The sequence below is a fragment of the Haliaeetus leucocephalus genome, unplaced genomic scaffold (assembly GCF_000737465.1).
Source record: "Haliaeetus leucocephalus isolate CR32 unplaced genomic scaffold, Haliaeetus_leucocephalus-4.0 Scaffold339, whole genome shotgun sequence".
NCBI lineage: Eukaryota > Metazoa > Chordata > Aves > Accipitriformes > Accipitridae > Haliaeetus > Haliaeetus leucocephalus.
Window position 1 is genome coordinate 18,599,232 of NW_010972775.1, and position 16,404 is coordinate 18,615,635.

The following is a 16,404-nucleotide window of genomic DNA, read 5'->3' on the forward strand; positions in this document are numbered from 1 at the left end:
TTCACCTTTGCATTGCATGAAGGCCGTGTGATTCTCCATCGCTTTTTTGAACACATTCTTTCACAGAATTTTTCACCAAGGCAGAACTGATAGGTGCTATGAGACCTCATGTGAGAGTCCGCGATAGGTTCAAAGTGGCTGATACCCCACAGTCTGGCAATATTGAGATAAATACTGATCTTTAGCCCTTTCCTTCTTTGGATTCACACATGTGGAGTGGAGTTTGGCTTCTTGCCTTGTAGATCCACAAAGAACTAGAGCAAGTTTTATGTGATAAGCAACATGGAATATGTAAAAGCTCTATGTGGGAAACTCTGGACTATATAGTAGTCTATATTGTAATAGTAGCTACATCGTAATGGTACATGTGGTAACTAAAACTGCAGCAGGGAGACTAAATTTCAAGTCTGCTTAAGGGCCTCCACAATCCGGGCAATCTGTTAAAGGACTGTACATAATGAATGCTGTCCCTCTTTGTTGCTGAGTGCTTAAAACATATTTTTCACTCTGTCCTCTCAAACTGAGGTTGTCAAATTGGTGCCAAGTAAGAAAAGTATATAATATATATTATGTACCTTGGAAGTTGGTGGATGCTTGTTCCACTCAATTTAACTGTGTTGCTTTTGAGGACAATTTGTTCTGACCTGGAGTGGGAAGCCTGTATATGAAACAGCTGTTTTAAATATGTCACCAAAAGAACTGATATGAATTATTTTCTCTATTAATTCAAGAAACTCCAGGCAAGTGGGAGAACATGGTTACACAGAACCAGTTGATGAGAATACGGGTTCACCTGCTCGTTGATTTCCCTTCCCAACTCAGCTGAAGAAATATCTTATGTTTAAATTACATGGCTGGGACCCAAGAGAGGTGGGCTTGATTCTTGTGGATGTTTTTCAGCCTTTCTATAAGACTTTGGACAGATGACCTCTTTTCTGTCTTTTTTTCCTGATGTGTAAACTGGGGATAACTGTAATCACCTGCCTATTAGTAAGTTACTTTTTGGAAGTATTGGAGCTACAGGCTTAAGAAAGTGTGCAATATTTAACAAAGCAGAATGAGAACATGCTGAATAACACATTTGAGAAAACTGTAGCCTTTCTTCTGTTTGAAAGATGCACTTTGATTTGTTGTTCAGGTGTAATTTTGCCTCTGTGTGTGTATCCATTACTTTTCATTTTAACTGTACAAATTACCTATGTAGATTCTATTGATAAGAGCTCTGAAATGCTTACGGCCATACAAGTCATATGGCATTCTTGTCCCTGACTGGGTAAGTTAACTCTGAAATGAAAAGAAAGATGTTCTAATTTTCCTGGAAGAAGTAAAAGATTAAGAGAACTTTAAACAGTTCTTTTTTTTTTCTGTGTGTATTTCCTAGGAAAATTACTCATAAGTTAATGAGTAAGGCTGTATTCATTTAATTTCTTTTGTACAAAGCAATTCTATGTCATTTTATTTGTCAGCTGTGAGGTTGGATACTACTTTGGTTATCTGAAAGCTTTGGAGCTCTGGTAAGGTATTTAAATACTTAATTTAGAGTATGGAATGGGGAGCTGTACTGGCAGGCAAGGGAAGCGAGCTCATAGTCTATATTATTTTACTTTGAGCATGGGGCGTGTTTTGAAAAAGTGTAAAAATTATGTTCACTAAGACACCATCCTCATACAAATAATGATTAGATTACAATGTGAAGCCTAACTTGCATAAATCTACTATGCAAGATTTACCTGTGAAGTGCTTGGTATGTCCTGCTATTAGAGAGGAAACATCTGATCCATCTAAAAGCAAGAAAACAGTAAGTCATTAGTTGTGTTTTGTGACCTCTCAGGCATAATTAGATACTGTGTGAGTCACCTGTGCAGTGTTATAAGGAGGTATGTTGCAGAGAATACAAATACAAAACACTCAGGCTGGTCATGAATAGTTATGCCAATTCTGATTGTAGTACAGTTTTCTGTTACATATCCTCTAAGGTACAGCAAAAAGAAGCCTGCCATTTTAATGAATGTTTCTGGTGTGTAGAGAAAGATGATATAGTCAAGCATAGGTCATCTATAGCCCTTAGTATCAGCTGTAGCATACATGCCATTATATCATAATACCATTTTATCCCTCATGATCTTTGATCAGTGCTAATGATCAAAGTTTGTGTAGCAGCCAAGAGAATCATGAGACAGTAGATATTTATAGCTTATGGCCAATTCTGATTACTCTATAGCAGCTTTCCCAGTGTTCTGTAGTTTGATTGATGTCATTGGCATGCTTCAGCATTCAGAATATATCAAATAAATTTGCTATGCTTTGAACATGAAAGGGAAGTAAAACACTGATAATTTAAGAAACCAGAAAAGTGGGGGAGATAGGAGATACACATTGCTGCATGTCCTTTGGCAACTAACGCCATACGACACTTAGCAATACAGTGCATGCATGCAAATTGCTAAGCATCCTCTTTAATGCAAGGCTTTACTTCCACTGTAAGAGTGTTGCTATTCAAAGGGCTGATAAATGAAATCTGAACTGCATATGCTGCAATGGAGAGGAGGACAGGAGCAAGAGACAGCTGTTTGGGGTGACTGCTTTACAAGCAGAAGCCTTTCAGTTCCATCAATCAGACAACGTGAAAGGCCCAAATCCAAAGACACCAGCATCCCACCCCCTTTGATCCCAATCTTAATAGTGTGCCAGTCACTGATGGAAATGCATTACAAAGTGAGAATGGTCCATTTTCTTCTTTCCTTTTTTGAGAGTCTGTATTTATCAGATTTAACTAGTTAATGACTCTACCCTCTCTTCTGCATGCCACGAGGAATCTCGCTGCAGAAGTAACAATTGTTTATGGTCAATGGGCAGTTAAAGTGTAAGCAATCCATGGGATCTGTAGGAGCTGTTTTGCAGGGCTGAGAGTCCTGCAAAGGGTTAAGCATCGACTTGCTTCAAAATCGATAGTGAAATTATACATACATTTTCCTCATAGAGACAGTATTTGGTTGAGACCTGTGAGGCCAAGCCGAGGATATGTGGATAGCATATTGATTCTAGTGAAAGCAACCGTTGTGGTGGCCTCGTGCTGAGGCTGTGGCTCTGGTTTTAGGAAATGTGTGTTCTGTGCCTATCCCTACAGCAGCCTTTGTGTCTCTATCAGCACTTTCTGCTGATAACAAGCCTAAGTTTGCCCACCAAACAAGGCTTCCCTACCTGTGAGTCTGCAAGCACAGTTGCAGCATGGCTTTGAGCTCATGTGGCACCTTGTCTGCCCACATACAACAGTGTCCTGGTTTCAGCTGGGACAGAGTTAATTGTCTTCCTAGTACCTGGTACGGTGCTATGTTTTGAGTTCAGTATGTGAAGAATGTTGATAACACTGATGTTTTCAGTTGTTGCTAAGTAGTGTTTAGTCTAAAGTCAAGGATTTTTCAGCTTCTCATCCCCAGCCGGTGAGAAAGCTGGAGGGGCACAAGAAGTTGGCACAGGACACAGCCAGGGCAGCTGACCCAAACTGGCCAACGGTGTATTCCATACCATGGGATGCCACATCTAGTAGATAAACTGGGGGGAGTGGGGGCAGGGGATCGCCGCTCAGGGACTAACTGGGTGTCAATTGGCAGGTGGTGAGCAATTGCACTGCGCATCATTTGTACATTCCAATCCTTTTATTATTCCTGTTGTCATTTTATTAGTGTTATCATTATGGTTATTAGTTTCGTCTTTTCTGTTCTATTAAACCATTCTTATCTCAACCCACGAGGTTTGCTTCTTTTCCCGATTTTCTCCCCCATCCCACTGGGTGGGGGGGAGTGAGTGAGAAGCTGCGTGGTGCTTAGTTGCTGGCTGGGATTAAACCATGACAAACAGTCATGTCACCACATATGAAATAGCTATGAAGATGCTTAGGTGGACAGACTGGGAAGGGAGGTAAGGCATGCCATGCTCGCAGCTATGCCAGAAGTAGCTCTGAGTGGTATAAACTATATAGTCTTGGGCCCCTTAGATTTTTGCGGTGTAAGCCTCCCATCTGTAAAATGGGCATTACAAAATACTCCTTTGTCTGTCATGCCTGTGTAAGCGTTTTTGGATACCTGTATATACCTAGTACCTAGCCCAAGAGCTCTGACCAAGACCTACAATAAAGAAAATAATACTTCTATGTGGAGAAGTGCTTGTGAGACCTGTCCCTCTGTCTGTAAAAGTCACTGTTTCATTTTTTCCAGTGTGTAATGTCTTATTATCAGGCTTTCTTACTGATTTGCAAACATGAATGTTTGTAGGTTAATAAAGAAATGGGCAGCACACTTCAATAATCTCTTCTGCTTTTTTCTTCTTTAAAAGTAATTTTCATGTCAGTAAGTACAATAACAATAGAGTTAAGCTATGTCATTAATTTCCATAGATGGTAGATGGAGAATGTTAAATTCTAGGCACCTGAGTGGATCATCAAACTCTTCTACCACATAATGACTCTAAATAATCATATTCATCATAATTAGTACCGTTAATAATGTTAAAAATAAACACTTGTACCTCAGACCATTAGTAATAGTAATCTTGTCATCGTCCATGAAAATTACTAGACCAGGTTATTTTTCACAGTGGGGTGCAGTTATGAGATATATAATTAAAATATTAATTACATATTTGATAGAGCTTCGACTATCATTATTATATTACCATTGGCCTCATTATTATACTTTCAGTATGTTACCTTGTATATATTGTGTTTAATAAAGTGTTAAAAAGTGGCTTTGGGTTTCCAAGATCAATATATGTTACAAAGAAAAATGTATATGAATCCAGAGGTAGGGAAGAAATGGGATTCAAACTGTAGTTAAGTGAATTTCTGTCATTCAACTCTGTACTAAGTGGTGACACAAAGCTGACACAAAGCTAATCCTAGTCATAAATCCCCAAAATAGAATTTAAGTGATACTTAGGTGATATTTAATGGTTATTTTTACCTGAGTAGATTAAATGACAAGAATACTAGTTAGCCGAATGGGAGAGATGAGCTTTAGAAAACAATGTATTCTAAAGTTTTTTTCCTTTTAGGCACAAGTTTTTTCTGTTAACATAAACAGGAGGCCTTCTAATGTACATAGGGGCAAGTAGTGCTTTTGCATGCTAAACTGAATTAGTATAAGCAAGGGGCAGGTGTAATTTGAAGATAAATAATAGTGACACAGCACATTTTGTTAAAAATGATGGTGCATTTAAGATTGAAATCTTTTGTCTGGAGTTTATTTTCTTGTTTCCATGGTGGTTAATTGTCCATTTATTCCTTACCTGTCTGTAACAGAGTTGCAGGATTGTTTGTTGCCATTATTTGAAAATTGTGTCATAATTTTTCTGTAATAAGCTGTTTCAGGTTGTTTCAGATCAGGACATACCTACTCTAAAAGTAAATGCTTTAGAAGTAAAACACAGACCCCAGTATGATGCCTGTATCCTTAATCCTGAAGGATTTTGAGGAGTTCTCCAAGATGCTGGTTATGCTGTCTGCTCCTGTTGCCTTCCTTTGTAACATTCAGTGGATTTCTTGGCATCTTTCAGGAACAGAAAATCTCTGGAGCTGAGGATAGTCATTGCCTCCTTTTCACTATGGGAAAGGACAAGAATGCATTTTTCCTATTTTTAAAAGTGTTTTTGCAAAATTTTCGGTATTTTTTTTTTACCATTGCATTAAAACAGTATCAGAAGAAATAGTTTCCAGAATCAACAGTAGGAGATAAAAAAAGGCTTCCAGTCAGTTTTTTTAAAGTATTTTTCTTAAAGAACCTTTAAAGTACGTTTATCCCAGAACACCTCCACACCTTCTGAAGCTTAAAGGATAATTAAGTAATAAAGTTACTAAACTTCAGTTTAAAAAAGAAATAAAACCACTGCCCCCTGCCCCCCCAACCACTGAACCTGGTTATATCTGTGGGGGATGGGGGAAGATGTTTTCTAAATATAAAACTCGGTTGGATGGACAAAAGAGTTCTCTACAATTCCTGTCAATGTTGAGAAGCTTGTTCCACCAATGTGGTATGAAAGGAGTGAACGTATCATTTGCCTGGGAGCAGTTGGTGGCTGTACAAATCAGGCATTTTCACTTGCTTAATTCATAAATTGGAATTAAGGGAAAAACAAAGACCCCAGGCTTACCTTCAACCCTGTGTGTGCATGCATGCCACCCTAGCATTGATTCCAGGTTAAACTTCTCATATCCTGGTGACTGAGCAAAATCTGGGGGGATGTGATCCCATTCTCGCTGTGCTGCAGAGCACTGAGGCACCCACACATCAAAGCCCAGTATCTATTTTTCCATGAAGATGGCATTCAGGCAGCCAGCTTTCACCACCTACCCATTAACATCTGTAAAGGTATAATATGGTGGAACTTTTTGTTGTCCTCCTCCTGAATAGTCATGTTCCCTACTCAACCTGAATCTCCTCTAATGTACAGCTTTGCACACATGGCAAGTAATTTCTTTCAGAAGTAGACAGCAATAATAAAACCTTATCATCTGCTTCACACCAGATATTATGAGTGTGGTTGTAAATAAAACCTTATCACCTGCTTTAAACCTGATAGCATAAGCAGTGGCCGCACTAGGATTTCTTTTTGGTTTGACCCACTTTACTGGCTTTATTTAGTGAGACAGGCTATGGCTATGTTCCCCCTCAACACATCTGATATTTTACAAGGTTTGGGGGAGAGGATGCTTTGAATTGTAAATGAATCTAGAGCACTCCTTTTAATAGCGTGGGATATCTCCTCTGGTAAACCATTAACAGAGTCATAGTCAACACAGTCAATGTAGGGTAGTCAAATGAGGACAGTCAATAAAAGTGTAAGTGCCTGACTATCCAGAAAGTAATGAAACTCCTTCAACAGATTGGGAAAGCAGCTGATTAATAAACTTTGCCAAAATGCTATTTTGGATGCTTTCTCTGCTATAGATTACTCTCGGACAAAAAATGCTTTGTGGATTTTTTCATTATTATTATTGAGACTTTTAAAATAATTTTTACATTTACCCGAAGCTACTCAGGTATGACATCCAGTGGCAGGGTTTCAAAGTTTAGGACATGAACAAGTTTTGTCATCAAATGGAATTTTCCTTATAGAAATGAGGTGTTCATTCTCAGTAACTTGAAGATAATCGTTTCCAGATTTCAGAGCTGGCATGACTGAAGGCCTGGACTTTGGAGGAGGCTGATGAACCTAATAAAACCTCTATGAAAAATTCAGCTCTTCATTAGATCCTCCTTGTCACTAAGGCTTATTATAGCCGCTTACTCAGGATTAGCACAGACAGAATGTGTTTAATATGTTATTAAACTAGTTGGACTTACATTAATTTTGTCCCTATTTGTGTTAGTGTTTTGTGGAAAAACCTGAGATGTTCTATATGTACATGACTTTGTTTTGCTTAAATAAGTTTGGTAGCAGATTTTTATTATGATGTTTAAGGCATAATTTGGGATTTTAAAATTTAATTTAAAGATTATTACATAATTCCCGTCTTCCCTGAAAAAAAGGAAATGGCATCCTTTGATACTCTGAGGTATAGCTGCTTAATACAGGAGTTTACTTGGATCATTTATTGATTCCTCACAAATGGTATTGTGGTAATGTGTAAGAATAGCAACAGCATATATTAAAACATCTTTATAATCAGAATAATAATGAAGAGCCTGTAGATATGAGAATCCCAAAGTTTTCCCAATGCTTTAATAAGTACTGAGCTACTGCTACAATTCCTGAATTATTCAGAGCTATAATTTGGAGTCACAAGGCTTTAGTATGCTGTAGATGTAGCATTAGGCTTCCAGGGTCATGGTAGATATTAAAAATTGTTATGGAGAGATCTAGATTGCTAATCACACAATGGCAGAAATGTTGTGTAGTGCCCTAGAATTACAAATAATTTAACAGGATCTGACCAGTCCTAAGTCCTCTCCCTCCTCTTCCCTAAAATACAAGATGTACAGCAATGCTTCTGTAAGAATAAAGGGGTGCAAAATGTCCTCAAGTGTATGTCTCAAGAATCCTATAAGCAATGGAATAAGAGGAGCAGAGCATAGATGGAAAAAAGCCTCCTCCTGGACTGGAATGACAGTAACTAACCACTACACTGAAGTTATAATTATAATTTTGTCACAAGAGTAGAGAAGTCAAGGTTTCACAAGGGAAAAAAAAAATCTATTTACAGAAAAATATTATGCTTTTCATTTGATAGAAAAAGTAATTATTGCAAAGGGACCCATGGAAGATCTTGAAGACAGTCACCCTCCTTTTAATAAGTGCTTGTGGCAGCTAAGTGGGGATCAGGAGTATTCTTTATCAGGTTTGCATTCAAGTAGTACTAAATATATGCAGGTAGGAATTAAATAGTATCTGAGTTTAATTAAAATTATAAAAAAAAGGGGGGGAGAAGAATGGTTGGTAGACTGCTCGACTGCATTTTAACCAGTAACCTCAGACCCTAATTAGAAATGCTTTTCATATCTCCTCCATGCAAGGGCTTAATCTGACGTGAGTCTGTGAGCGAGGGCTTGGGGGACCAATGTTAATTCTGCATTCGATCTTGGTTTGTATGGAGGCAGGCAATGCTGATTGACCGAGTTGCAGCACAGATCCCATGACCTTGCTGGGATTTTCATGTGAGGTGTTAATTGAGAGGGTGGGTTAATCTTTGAGCATCATTGTCCCCGAGCTGAGGACAAAGTTTGTGCTCTCTGTTTCCTTACTCAACAGTATATTTGATCTCTACCTCCTCCCCTTTATGACAGTTTAGCAAGCCTGCAGAAAATTCGCTCTTGATAAATTTGTTGGTGGAGGATTATCTCTTGCTGGTTTTGTTTGATTTTTATGATCTTGTTTTGGAGAAAGACTGTTTAACTGGGATGAAAACCAAAATATTCTTCTCCTCACTGTTTCTTCCCCCCGCCCCATCCACTCCAATGAGACTATAATATCAGGTGGGGGGAGTGACATCTTGAGATTAATTATACTAAAGAAAACTACAAGGCACGATTTCAAAGTTATTTCATCTGACTGCTGGGAAAATATAAGCTCTTTTTATTGCTCCTGAGTGGAAAGCCTAAAATAATTACAAAAACAAAGAGATGTTACAGGGGACAGAGCTTTTATAATAATATACAGGTTAGAGTTTTCATACTGGATTTGTGTAATGCAAGAAAAGACAGCCCTGTAGTTTTGCTTTTTTATAAATAATGAATGGGTTTTTTTCTTCATGTGTTGTTTTACAGGCCTGTCATCTCCAGTGTAAGGAGTAAATTTTTACTCTGGGTAGGACTAATGCATACTGGCTGACCTTAAATATGACTCCCAAGTGAGCAGGATGGTAGTTAAAAGCAGCAGAAGCAGTGGAGCTCACGCAGCAAATGCTGTGAACCAGTAGTGATAAAAAAGCACAAATGATAGCTGTCCTTGACACACAGAGAATTTCTCTTACTTGTTTTATTGCACCAGCTGTAGATGAGTTTAATTACAATGCTTCAAAACTAAAACTCCTTTTGGAGCGCTTTTGTGAAGTACAGGCAAGTTTTGCAAAGCCCAGGCAGCGTGCTCTGTGCCTAGCCCTCTGCCAGACCCATCGCCCGTGGTGAGCAAAGGAAGGAGACTGTCCTGCGTGCAGTGGGAGATGGTGGGACGGCTTTGGTCCATTGAGGACTGAATGGTGTTTGGGTCTGGTTGGATGGCTGTGAAATACATCCAGTATAAAAGGGATGCCATGGTTTTTACATGCCGGACTTTTAGTGGTTGTGTGGCCTTCGTGAAGTTGCTTCTACCTGAGTGTTGCTCTTGCCTATGCCAGAATCATTCCAGAGAAGGTCTATGGCAGGGTGAGATATTTCTGTGCAGTGCCACAAGAGAAAGTATGACGCCTTGATGCCATAGGGTTGTGATTTGATGCAGATCTGGCCTCGTGACTTCCAAGTTTTCTTAAATAGTTCTGTGGCAAAATCACAGTCCTTAGGAAATTCACTTTATAGGGACATTGGGAGATTTTTTTTTTCTTTTTCAGGAAATGGTGCCATGTTCCTGGAGAGTAACTTGTATCAGCAAGAATTTAATAGCTTCCTTGGCTGGGGGGAAAGCTACAGGTCAGCTCTTGGATTTATATCCCTATATAGGTTCCAGTTGCAGAGAGTTTCTTGTAGCAGTAGTCAGCAGTATTCTAAGCCTGTTATGCCAGATTGTATTTTTCTTTTTTAAAGTTTAAGAGTATTGATAGAAACTCAGTGGGAGCTAGGAAATGCTGGCGTTCACTTCAGCGTCTATATCTTGCTTTGAAGTGAGGCACTGGAGCCCAGCTTGCCTGAGCTTGGGATTCACTGAGAGCCAGGAGCTGGGAGAGCTGGTGCTTCTCACAGTCTTCCCTCAAGATGCTCCGACTCTGTGATCCTGGCCTTGCCTCTACCAGGCTAATGCTATTAAAATCCACCCATGTGTTATCTGTAATTGCTGACCACTATCTTAAGCCACCCTGCAGTCTTTGAGGAAAATTAATTTTGGAGTTGTGAAAAGACAGAAATTTTGTTTCGCAAAGGATTTGTAGAGTTCAAAATCTGGCTTCTGTTCATACTGGAATGAAATGTGACATTTTCAAATTCTTGGCAGAGGAAAATTCTCAAAAAAGCTGCCTTTCAGATTGATTAAAATGGTCCATTCTGGGCTGGACTTGCTTGGTTTCATAATCTACCAGAAAAAAAACTGAAATAAAAGTAATTTCAAAATGAAAAATCAAAAAGGTCAAAACAAATCGCCCCTCCCCCAAAACTTAAGGCAAATTGGCATGATTCATAAACCCACTTTAGTTTTATGAATCCACATTTTCTAATTCAAAGGGAGGCTATTGTTGGTTTCTTTACAAACACCCCTAGATTATTCCTCAGTTGCTTATGAAGGGAACACCAGAATGAAGCTGGCTTCTTGGGATCTGTACTGATTTCCAGGATTTGATGAATTTCAGTAAAATACATGTTTATGGCATGATTGTTTTGCATGAGAGGTGAGAATTACTGCTGATGTTTGGAGCAAAAGCAACTTATATGGGCTACAGAAATGCAGTCTGCTGTTTGTGTTAATCGTGGACAGTTATTGAAAGGATATCCTTAATCATTGGGGTGATGTTAATATTTTAAAGTTTTCAGAATAGTAATAGCTGGTTTTAACACTATGATTAACCTCTGTCTAAATGTAACCGCATTGGTTTTAATAATTTTGACTTGGTATAAAATAATACATAAACAAGAGTTTCTTAACTAGGTTTGGTGAAACTATGAGATTCTTAATGACTTATGTTTCCCTAGCTAAGACTCAAGGCTTGTGCCCAATTTCACTAGGAAAAAGGGAAACTTGGAACCGTTCTTCCCTCCTGTCCTTACTGGTGGCTACTTAAAGACCCTATTTATGCTTTGGGGTAATTAGGTGCATTTTTGAAGTTGATAGAAGGAAGAATGAGGACAATTAGGAATAGGGTGTAACATATTTTCCCTTTTCAAGCCACAAAGACGTTAATGGAAGAAAACAACAGCCCAGTGTGGTGTGCTCAGGCACAACAAGGTACAGGAAAACCTGGGGGCATGCAAGTCTTCAAAGCTGGAGGTGGAGGTAGAGTAGCAGCAATGGCCAAGACTGGGTGCATGGCCCAAGAGAAGAGCTGCTTGGTTCTCCAGGCTGTGTGTAGGTCCCAATGATCTGCTGAATCCTTTTGTGTGGAAGAACAATTCTCTGCAGTTGGTGAAATTAAGTGACGGAGTGACCTGCAGCTTGAAGCTTTTTCTGTGGATGCTGCGTCTCTGTAAGAGCGTTTGGGTTTGGCCCTTTGTGTAGTCAAAGATAAGAGGGTTGTTCATCAACATCATCTTTATAGACTTACTATAACTCTGTATGAGGCAACTAGTAAATGTTCCCCTATGTAATTTTGGGCAAAGTAGAAAATGACTTGTGTAGCAGATGAATTATCAGTTTCATCTTTGGAACTTTAGGCCTAATGGTCTTATGGTGCTTGCTTGTTGTTTTCTGCCACTGCCTTTAATCTGTTTTTTAAAAATTCCACTGATTCTGTATTTATAGAAACTGTTTCACCTCATTGCTCTAGATGATCTTACCAGTTAAAATATGTCTGGCCTGGTGTAAGGAAGCAGTCTTATGGTATGTTCTATCTGTGTGATGTACTTTGTCTGTAAGTAATAACAAAAGGCTTCATTAGAGAGCTAATCAACTCCCTCACCTTTGAGACCTAAAGTAATCATGTATTTCAGATGCACATCTATAAGAATGAGCCTGGTAATCGCGTGTAGGAGAAACTGTCTTTAAGCGAAGCCAGGCAAAAGCGGCAGGTGGTGTAGCTGGCTTCCTCCTGTATGGGGTTTGCCTCTTAATCCTGAGCCCCTCTTTCAATAAAGTTTTACTTTGGCTTCTTGCAGAAAAAAGGTTTCAGAAGCTGGGTAAACAGAGCCTGAGCCTGCACGAAGGGGATTAAGAAGGAGAGGCAAGAGTGGAAGGGAAAATGAGGATATGACAGAGGCTATAGTGAGTTCAAACAAAATTTGGCCTGCAGAAGGCAGAAGAAATCCCACTGGTGACAGGTGCCATCTTGTGGGTCATTCTGCCACTCTGCCTCCTGCCACTTTTTATAACGAGAAGAGATAAAGGAGGTCTGGGTTCTTAGAGGCTTTGAATTGGAAAAGTAATTCAAAGGGATGTGAACATGGTTGGCTTCGGGGTTTGCATGATACTGTAAACATCAATACTTTGCTTGTCAGCACTCTATGCTATTTAAGAATGTTAAAGTCTGCTATAAATAGAGACTATGTGCGTGTCTAGAAACATGTAATCGTAAATAGTATGAATGATAATCAAATTATTTTTCCTTTATAGTAATGCAAATAAAATATTCATGCATCATGTAGGCCTAGGAAAGGTTACAGCCTGCAAACTGTGCTAATTAAAATATAATAGCACCGAGGAGTATATGTAAGAGTTTCTAATGTCCCTATTTTCCCTCTTTCCTTTAAGATCTTATCTTTAATGAATACATAAAAATGCAATGGTTAGCTGTGTTTTTCGGGGAAATTTATTTTGAAGGACTGTGCAAAAATAATCACAGCATCTACTAAGCCAAAATCAAATATGCTATGATAAAGCCTATGTAATTTTTTTAAAGGAAAAGGTAGTATTTCAGGCATGAGCCTGAATTCTGTCAAAAAATTAGAATATCATGAATTTTTCAAGGTTTCACGGTTTAAAAGATGAATTACAACAATATTTATGTCAAACAGGATGGCATATTTCAGTATTATTTTTACACCAAATTTAAGGGTCAAAATTTTCAGGAATAGAACTTGGCTTTACCAATTACTATTTTTAAGTACCGTCAGACAAAAAAGGCAAACTTGGAATTGGCCTTAATTTCCTTTTCCCATGTTCATACTATCCAAAATATGTTGCCCTTTTGTGGACATTTATGAAACAAAATTGCACTAGGATGAATGAACAGTATGGAAAGAAAGCTTTAAGCTGATGCATACAAGAATTCTAAACATGCTGTATAGTAAGTATTTATGTAGTATTTATGCCAGAAGTCAAATAAGGGATATAATCTTATTCGGGTAGGGAAGAGCAGTGCCATCCGAGAGCTCCCATCACAGCTATAGGTGAGCTCTGTTAAGAATTTGTAAGGAGAAAGCAAATCCATGAAAATGTCAAGTAAATTTGACTGATTAATGCATTTGAAAAGAATTCTTATTCCTTTGCAAGCATTCCATCATTATGAGGAATATGAAGATCATGGAATGCATTATTCTGTCCCCATGATTCGCTTATCCCTGGTTGTGAATCAGTGCATGAGACTTGACTGTGAATGGCTGGAGTCAATGGCTGTATTGTGCATGGGCATAATTTGTGGCGATGGAAAGTAAGCTCAGTCTTAATATTATTTGGTCACCTAAACTTAGGAAGTTGCATAAATGTGGCTGTGCTTGAAGCTTGCTCTGTGAAACTCTTCTTTGCATGTAAAAATAAATTACATATGTATATATTCAGACACTTAAGGGCAGTGAAAAACTTTTGGATGTTCATTTTGCTCAGTTATTCGTGAAATTAAAAAATTATTTGTAATAAAACTTCTCAACGGTTAATTATGACATTTTAATGGGGAAAGCTTGAATTCTTTCACAGGGTTATGAAAACAAGTTAATGTTAAATGTGACATTTTCCTTTGGATTTATGACATATCCCCTGGCCCCTCCCTCACCCCACACGACGCGTACAAAAGGAGGTATTAACAGGAAAACAGAGATGTTGTGTGTTCTGTTATGAACAAGCTTTGTGATCTCATCCCAAGGTTTTATCCAAGCTTGAACCATCTGGCTTTGAGCTGGGGGAAAAGCATGTCAGCTCTCCCCCAGAATTTCAGTGTCAGGGAGAAGGGGCAGAGTGCCTGAGCTTAATGCCAGGCCCCCTTTCCTCCCCTCCACAGCCCTGCGAGAAAGACAGGAGTCAGGCACTGAAAAGCATACCAGGCATTTTTAAACACAACCCTGACATTTCCTCAGCATTTCCATAGCTAAGGCTTTCCTCCTCCCCATCCCCCTACCCCCTCTTTCAATCAAATAAGGCACCCGCTCTCTCATGCCTAGTGCAAAGAAGGAAAGGGAGGAGGGGGGGAAAAGTTGGCAATTTAATTCAAACAAAAGAAGCTTGAAATCTATAAGCACAGCAACTCCGAGGCTTCTGGCAAATAGAATTCTAATTAGTATGCTGCTATTTTTCTTTTAGACAGATGAGGGATGCCCCCTATTGACTCTAGCAGGCAGGCTGGTTTAAAAAAAAAAAAAAAAAAAGAGGGGGGCAGGTGGGGGCTAGCCAGCAAACACTGCAGATTGCAAATTATATCGCAAACCCTGCCAAGTCCCAGCTCTTGGCATCAGATTTTTAATGACACCCTGGAAAAGGGAAAAAGAAGCCCTCAGCTAAGGGATAAAAATGAGGGGTTTTGCACTGTGATAAGTCTTTGCTTAAAACCCAAATGGCCAAGCACACATTAGGGTTTTAAAATATTCATAGATAGAAGTGAAAATGAGGATATGAGGATGTACATTTGTTGCTTGGTCAATTGACAACTCATTCTGCATATTAATAAAAGGGATGATCTAATTTTAAAGGGACAGTCTGTCTTTTTTAACCATGACTTTTTGAGTATTATGAAGCTGAGGGCAAAACATCACAGAGGAGGCCAGCGATGACACAGAATGTTGTTTTCTTTTGATGTAGACCTAGTACTAACTACTACTTTGCTCAGGAATTCTGGGGTCTCTAAAAATACGATACCCTTCTTGTATAGTCTCTCTGATGTATGGCTGCTGAACACTTTGATATTTTTTCCTCCTTTTTTTTTTTTTTGCAGTGCATGAGGCCCTTCACAGTTGTAGGATTTTATCCACAAACAGTCAGACCATCATAGAGATGGAAGCCATTTCTTTTAATAATTAGGCCACCTTCTGTTCCAGAGAACTGCTTTTGGCATGCCTACCTCGAAATAATGTTTTTTTTAATATCACAGTATATCTCCTCCCCCCCAATACTATACTGTAAGTGTTCAAAACAGTGTGAATTCATATTAATGTTACATATACTACCATAGTTTAACTAACAGAAATGTCTTTGACCAAGGATTTAAATAAATCCGAGCCCATGCATCTCAAATCCTTCTGTTCAAGATTCACTTGGGGGGTAATCTTAAAAAAAATCCACTTTGATTTCTTTACACCTGAAAGTCCTAGTCACAATTAATGCCATGAATGTGTGTGTCTACCCTGAGTCATGGTTAGACAGTTAAATACCAAAGGAACTCTGCCTGCTAATACTTAAAAATGCAAAAGTGAACTCAAAATTATTTGCATTTACAAAACTGTAGGCACTACAAAGGGAGACTGTGTTGATACCAGCCTCAAAAGTCACAGCTAATATTAATTATCTCTAAATACACACCCATATACAAATGAAGCATTAACTCAGATCATGCAGCTAGCAGTATTTCTAATGCAGGGCTTTAGACTTTCTGTAGATTTTTATGGCATCCCTTAGGCTGCGTACCTACAAAAATGTGGCTTACACGAGCATTTGCTTTACCTGTCAGTCGCCTCCTAGTATTGTTGCTTTTTTTCAACTGAATTTGACAGAAGGGCAGAAATGTCACTGATAATTAAGTTCTTGTAAGTTTGGTGAAAATCGGTAGAGGAGAGAAACCCGAAGGAGTGCCCCCACTGAGGGGAAGGTGGGCAGGACTCAACCCTTCCGCACTCGCGTTGGGAACAGCTGGTGGGCTGCAGCTTCTCCTCATACTTCCTGAACAGAGCGTATGGTGAGGATATCGATGAGGAGCAA